General features: G+C 46.0%; 1 protein-coding gene across 4 annotated transcripts in view; it reads left to right on the top strand.

Annotated features, from left to right (window-relative positions):
* Positions 1 to 6,088: 6,088 nt before the first annotated feature.
* Positions 6,089 to 6,733, top strand: part of BANP (BTG3 associated nuclear protein) — a 146,495-nt gene continuing 145,850 nt past the window's right edge. For all 4 annotated transcript variants that reach the window (XM_084533043.1, XM_084533041.1, XM_084533042.1 and 1 more), the window contains exon 1: positions 6,089 to 6,225. The gene's annotated coding sequence lies outside the window, so the exon portion shown is untranslated. The remainder of the gene's footprint in view (positions 6,226 to 6,733) is intronic.

Here is a 6,733-nt window from a genome sequence, read left to right as displayed (position 1 = left end):
GAAGAAATCTGTTTCTCCTGGCATTATGCTTGCAAGGGTGTTCCTGTGCTAATATTGCCTTACTTGCAACATTGGCAAGCCAAACCCAAAAATTCCAGGGAAAAAAATAGGCTTACAATTTTACTATAGTTAGAAAGCTACAAAGTGATTTCATAATTAACATTTTCCTCATGTAGTTATTGTTTTATAACAGCTGACAGGATGATCAATCAAAGAGTAGGAAGCTGCGAGGTGTCCGTGGGAAACCTTTGCAGTGGCTAAAAATACTACCTGGGGTAGCTGTCAGCAGTCAGATCGTTTCTCTGTGGGCTTTAACACTCATTTCTCTGTGGATTGGCACGCGCTTCCCATGGGTTACATATTACTTCAGCCGAAGGAGAGCTTTTCTTTCATGTCCAGAACTTGCTAGAACTTTTGTTGATGTGATTGATCCCTCTGGCCCCCTAACCACCTCTGCTCTCTCCAGCTTTTTGTTCTCTCTCTTGCAACAGGAGCCCCAAAACGGACAGAGCATTCCACATGTGTTCTCACAAGTGCTTAGGAGAGGGGGAATGGTCACTTGTCTTGACGTGCTGGCCATGCTCTTTCTAACACAACCCTCTGAGCTGTTAATCTTCAGCACCACGAGGTGCATTGCTGATGCATGCTCAGCCTGGCCGACAGGATCCACAGTGCTTCTCTCCAGAGCTTCTCAGTCCCTAGGTTGTGCTGAGGCATAGGAATACACCAGCCCAAATGCAGGATTTTGCATTTGTCTCTGTTACAACTCCTGAGCCCATCTGGCTCATTGGGACTGCTCTGAATGGCAACGCCACTGCCCTGCATGTCAGCAAATGCACTGTTACATAAAACTTGCTGATGAGACTCCCACCACTGATAAAGATTTACACTTAATTTGTTTTACCTTTAACACCTGAAAAACAGGCTACATTGCAAATAATTTTAAACAAATGTGGGTCTGGGACTAGGAGATAATGTCTAGTGGATTCAGAAAGACTGATGGTAATAATGGTACCCGACCAAGTAAACATGGACTGCAGCAAACCTGAACAAAGCTAGCAAACAAGCAAATACTGGGCAAAGATATCAGCCATGTAACAGAGGTAAAAGGGCAGCAGAAACAGCTGTGAGCATGATCCTGGGAAGATCACAGATGGGCAAAGTACGAACACAGAGCTTGTTAGAATGACAGATTTCTGAGAAGGGGAATAGCCTCCTATCATTTTTTTTTTTTTCCATGATGTATAAAGGGAGATGGAACAGTATGTAAATAAATAAGAGAACATTGAGATCATGCCTGGCCCTTCTCATCTTATTTCTCAGTCTGGCACAGATGACCTTACACAACTGTGAACTTTGACCAACTGGGTAACCAAATGGGGAACAATGTTTTTCTCCCTGATTCAAGAAAGAAGAAGCCTTTTCTTCTATCCTCACTCACGAAAATTAGGAGTATCTTCAGGGAGTGAAATGTAGTTTACTCAGCAGAAACAAAGAGAGATAAGAGTCAGAACAGAAAATGTCTGTGTCTTGCCATAAGTCATAGAGCTAGAAGAAGTAGATTCAGGAGTAACACACACATAATCCTCACCTGCTTTCCGTAATAAATAAATAAATAAATACAATTAAAGACTAATTCTGAGAGTATTGAAAATGGGTGTGGTATCTGAAGAATCAGTGATGAGGAAGGGTGTACTCTCATGAAGAAAACTGATAACAGGTTTCAACAGCAGAGATTTCCTATCAATTTATAATTGAGAGATGCTACAGCAAGTTTACAGATAGGATGAGTATTAACCCTGTTTAAAAAAAAAAGTATACAAATTTTTCTATATTCATTCAACCACTTTAAGTACCACCATGTCACAAGACAGTGCATGCTGTGTTCACAAGGACATTATTTCCATCCCTCTCCAGCTATGAAAGTTAGGATAAAGAAAAGTAATAAAGTAACTCAACCAGAAACTGAATAAACAGGGAATTTTCAAGGGAGTTTTATTTTGTATTTATATATATGTAATAGCATAGTATGTGATCAAGGATAGCACAGGATATTTATCTGTGGAAAGGAAAGTTATTCTTTCAAAGTTCCTATGGCAAATGCTCTGGAGTTACTTCTATGTCCTAATCACATCTTCGGTGTTCTTCATGCCTTTGTTTCTATATTGTCATGCTCAGCAGTGAGTATAATTATGAATGCCTGTCACTTGTTTAAACAAACGCTTTGTTTGGCAACCTTTGTTTTCCTACTGCTGATGCAGCTGCAAAATTGTGTGCACAGTGTGTTAATTTTTTACCTTTGATGCTATGGTAAGTTTTTTCTTCTAGCCATGAAAAAAAAAAAAAAAGGAAACCAATGAATGAGATACTAATCTTATTTTGATCCACACAAAAACATGTGAAAACAGCAAGTTCCTTAGGAAACAATAGTAAATGAATGCTGATACAAAGGTAAAATAAGCTAGATATTTCCTGGAACCAAATGATTCTTCATAATGTGACAGATAAAATTTAGCACGTATACAAAATGCAAGAGGGAGAGAGGCTGAAAAATGAGCATGAAAAAGGTGAGGAAGTAAAACAATAAAGAAATACCTCGTTATTTAATTTGGGACAATAAGTCAACAGCATGTATTTTCTTCTATATAAAAAAAATAAATGATGCATTACTACCCAAAGTTCTTACTCGTTTTTATAAGAGGGAGGGAATATAAGAGGAGATTTGACATGGGCAGTTGAAGAAGATAACATGGTTTAAATCAGAACATAACTTAGAGCATATCATGCTCTTCCTGGTGCTTGCTCAGAAGCAATCTTTTATTCCATGGTAACATGAAGCCCTCATTCACTAAAGGGGTCCTACACTGAATTTCAATCCATTATTGCACAAATGCTCAGGTGAGCACATTTCTGAAAGCTCGTAAAGCGTAGGAGCTTTTATGAATCATGGGAAACACTTGGTTATCCTTAGGTAAGTTGTTCATGTATTGTAAATTAAAGACTAAATTAAAGACTAAAAGCCAAGCTTGGCCCTTCCAGTTTAAGCACAGAGTAGGTCTCCGCTCTTAGGTTGTAAGCAGGAAGATCCTCTTTATTCTGCTGTTTATCAGTGTTTCTGTCGTACACATTGCTGTGTGAAGAGCTCGTCATACCTGTCTGTGGGAATCTCAAGGGGAGCAAGGCTGTGATAGCAGGGTCTCGTCATGATTTATTGGTGTAATTTAACATTTTAAAAGGGAACTCTCCCTGCTGTGGAAGAAATGAGAGGAAAAAATCTAAAGCACTATCTTTGGTAAAGAGGGAAAAAACACAAAATGCTTACAAGAAGTAAAGGAATTTGAGATCGCTGTAATGATCAGAACAGCCTGACTCTCCAGCAGGAGGTAGTGCTGTATCCTGTCTTAGTGCTAAATTGCTGTTTTATTTTTATTATGTTGTGATTAAAGATATAGATGTCAGCTGGATCCTGCCAGAATTTCCTACAGTTACTTCGATGGCTACAGGTGAATAGCGTAATTGGTTTATGACAATGAAAGTTTTTCTGTTTTGTGTTACTTTAGCCAAGCTCTCTGGCTATACAGAGAGGAGCTATACATCCTTAGCAGAATGTAAGTTAATAATTTCTGGAAGGGAACATATTGATGAGGAAACAGGACAGTTTTTATGATGGATTCAGATTATGATGGCAAAAGCTTTTGCTATCAAATTTCCACAGCAGAGATCGTTCACTGACATTTCTACAGTTGTTTTTCTAGCTGGGACCTGGAAATTGCTTGAGTTTGCCAAATGTGCTACAGGGCAAATCTGTGCAGCAAAGCATGAAATAATTCTATGTGAAAAGTCACTTTAAAAGTAGTTTAACCTTTGAACTTCCTAATCTGCTTGTGAAAGAGAAGAACACACTAAATAAATTCATGGACTCAGTTGAACATTTGCAAATCTGGAAGCAGAGGCAAGGGTTAAAGTACCAATTCTTAATTTTTAGGCTTGTGATAATTCTTTAATACCGGAAGCACCAGTTTAAGCAGTTACTCCTATGTCTTTCTAAGAAAGGCACAGGGCACATGCCTGTGTCAGGATAAATTTCCCTGCTTGAAAGATGCTCTGTTCTCTGATTCTCCCCATAGCTCCTGGACAGATGAGCAGGAGGAATTGCTTGTTTCCTGGGGTCTGAAGCACTTGAGAAACCAGTGCTTTTGTGGCTTGCACTGTTTACACATGTAAAAAAGTCCTGCAGTGGACAACTTGAGTTTAAACGCAGTAAATCTACAATGCTCGAGAACAGCACTTCAGCTCACTAATCCAACAACCACAGCATCGACTCCAAACTGTAGGTCTGTAGATGTTGGCACAGCCAGTTACTGCAGAACCAGAATGGATTCAATCACATACCGTGACACTGCAGAGCTGAATTAAGCTTCTCAATGAGGAACATTTTAATGTGAAAGTCTGAAAGTCACTGCTGGTCATGCAGAGGCTGAAAAATGACATCTAGTGATGGTCTTGTTTGGGCATCTCTGTGGTATATAAGGAAATAGTAATCTATTTTTTATCTTCTTTAAGAGCTCCTTACATTCCTCCTCCGTGCTTGCTTTCATGCTTTTTGCATATTTTTGTCATTTCCATAAGGTTAACAGAAGGTTTTCCACCTTCGCCCAGTCATTCTGTTCTCATAGCAAATGCAGGAACAAGGCAACAGAAAAATCAGACTGCTGAGCTAATTTAGCAAATTCCCACTTCCAAATTCCTCAGCAGCGTTCTGAGCGTGGTGACATTTTTCTCCCTAATGTGACAGCTCACATTCAGATCATCCCATCATCCGCTCAGGATCTGTTTAAGCAGGGAGGGATTTAGTGGAAGGACCAGCGAAAGGCGTAGGGAAAGGCAGCGTGTCAGTGCATGAACAGCGCCCTGCGGGAGGCTCTTGAGGCGCAGATACGTATATAAGCTGCTTGCTGACAATTGCACTGGCCAAATGCTGCAGCTACTTTGCTTGGCAGGCCTGGAAACACATAATAAAGAAGAGAGGTGACACTGGAGTTTGCAACAGCCCTGAGACACTGCCAGAGAAGGGTTTGCAGTGCTGTGCCTAGCAGTATGTGAACGTGGGCTGGGGGCACCGCCACACAAAGTGTTTATTTTGCTGCACTGTCAGACATCCTGGCAGAGTCTGCATCAGAGGTGGTGTCCCAGTCAGAGCAGGAGGTCTTGGGGAGCCCTCGGGGCTGTGTCAGGGCCGGGTGTGTGTCTGGGGAGCAGGACACTGGGGAGAGAAGGAGGGCATTGTGTGTGGTGTGTGTGTGTGAGGTGTGTGAGGGGTATATGGTGTGTGAGGTGTATTAGGGGTGTGAGGTGTGTGAGGAGTGTGAGGGGTATATGGTGTGTGAGGTGTATTAGGGGTGTGAGGTGTGTGAGGAGTGTGAGGGGTATACGGTATGTAAGGTGTGTGAGGTATGTTAGGAGTGTGAAGGGTGTGAGGGGTATATGGTGTGTGAGGGGCATGAGGGTCATTTGGTGTGTGAGGAGTGTGAGATGTGAAGTGTGTAAGGTGTGAGCAAGGAGCGAGTAACACGTAAGATCTGAGTAACAAATGGGTAAAGTGTGAGTAAGGAGCGTGTAAGCTGCAAGCAACACGTAAGGTCCGAGTAACAAGTGGGTAAAGTGTGAGTAAGGTGCAAGTAAGGTGTGAGCAACATGTAAAGACTGAGTAACGAGTGGGTAAAGTGTGAGTAAGGAATATGTAAGGAGTGCATAAGGTGCAAGGAACATGTAAGGTCTGAGTAACGAGTGGGTAAAGTGTGAGTAAGGTGTGAGCAACACGTAAAGGCTGAGTAACTAGTGGGTAAAGTGCGAGTAAGGTGCTAGAAAGGCGTGTGAAGCGTGCTTGTGTGCCTTGCGGGCCTGCCGCTTTGCGGACTCCAATTCCCAGCACGCCCCGCCGCAGCCGCGCGTACTACAGCTCCCGGCCTGCCCGGCGGGGCCGGCAGCGAGGAGCGGCCGCTGAGCCCCCTGGGACTTGTAGTCCGGCGCGGCGGGCTCGGCGGCGGAGGGGCGGCTGCGAGCCCCGTCGGTCGGCACGCAGGCGCGGGCGGCCGGGGCGGGCGGGGGCCGAGCGGGCTCGGCGCCTCGGAGCCTGCGCGCTGCGGAGCCGGAGCCGTCTCGCGAGGAAGGACGCCATTATCGCAGCCGCCCGACAAACACCACGAGAATTGGGCCCCGCACACGGTAACCGCGGCGCCCCGCCGCCGGCCGGCTGGGGCCGAGCTCCCGGGGGGCCTCCCGGCGGGCCCGAGGGGCTCCGGCTCCCCTCCGCCGCCTCCTCACGGGGCCAAGCCAGCACCCGGCCCGCGGGGCGGCGGCTCCGGGGAGGGGCCGAGGCCCCGGGGGGGGCGTGTGGGGGAGGCCGCGGCCTCCTCCTCCTCCTCAGCCGGGCAGCGGGACGGTCCCCGCGCCGTGCGGGGGCTCCGCGGGCCCTGCTCTGGCTGCCTCTCCCCGGGGAGCCCGGCCGAGGCCTCTCCCCAGCCCGGGGTGCGCCCCCGGCCCTCAGGGGGACGGGGGAGGGAAGGGGCAGCCCCAGCCCCTGCCTCTGTTTTCCCCTCAGGGGGCTGCTGCAGGGGCTGCCGTGCCCTGCCCCTGTCAGAGGAAAGGGTTTGTCACGGTCCTGGCTGGGGTTTTCCACCCTGATCGTGCTAGGTGTGGTAGAGCAGCCCCCATCACAGCTCTCATCCCTCTG

This window comes from Aythya ferina, assembly GCF_964211825.1.
Source record: "Aythya ferina genome assembly, chromosome: 12".
Classification (NCBI taxonomy): domain Eukaryota; kingdom Metazoa; phylum Chordata; class Aves; order Anseriformes; family Anatidae; genus Aythya; species Aythya ferina.
Note: the sequence above shows the minus strand (reverse complement) of the source record. Positions and strands in the feature narration are given on the sequence as shown.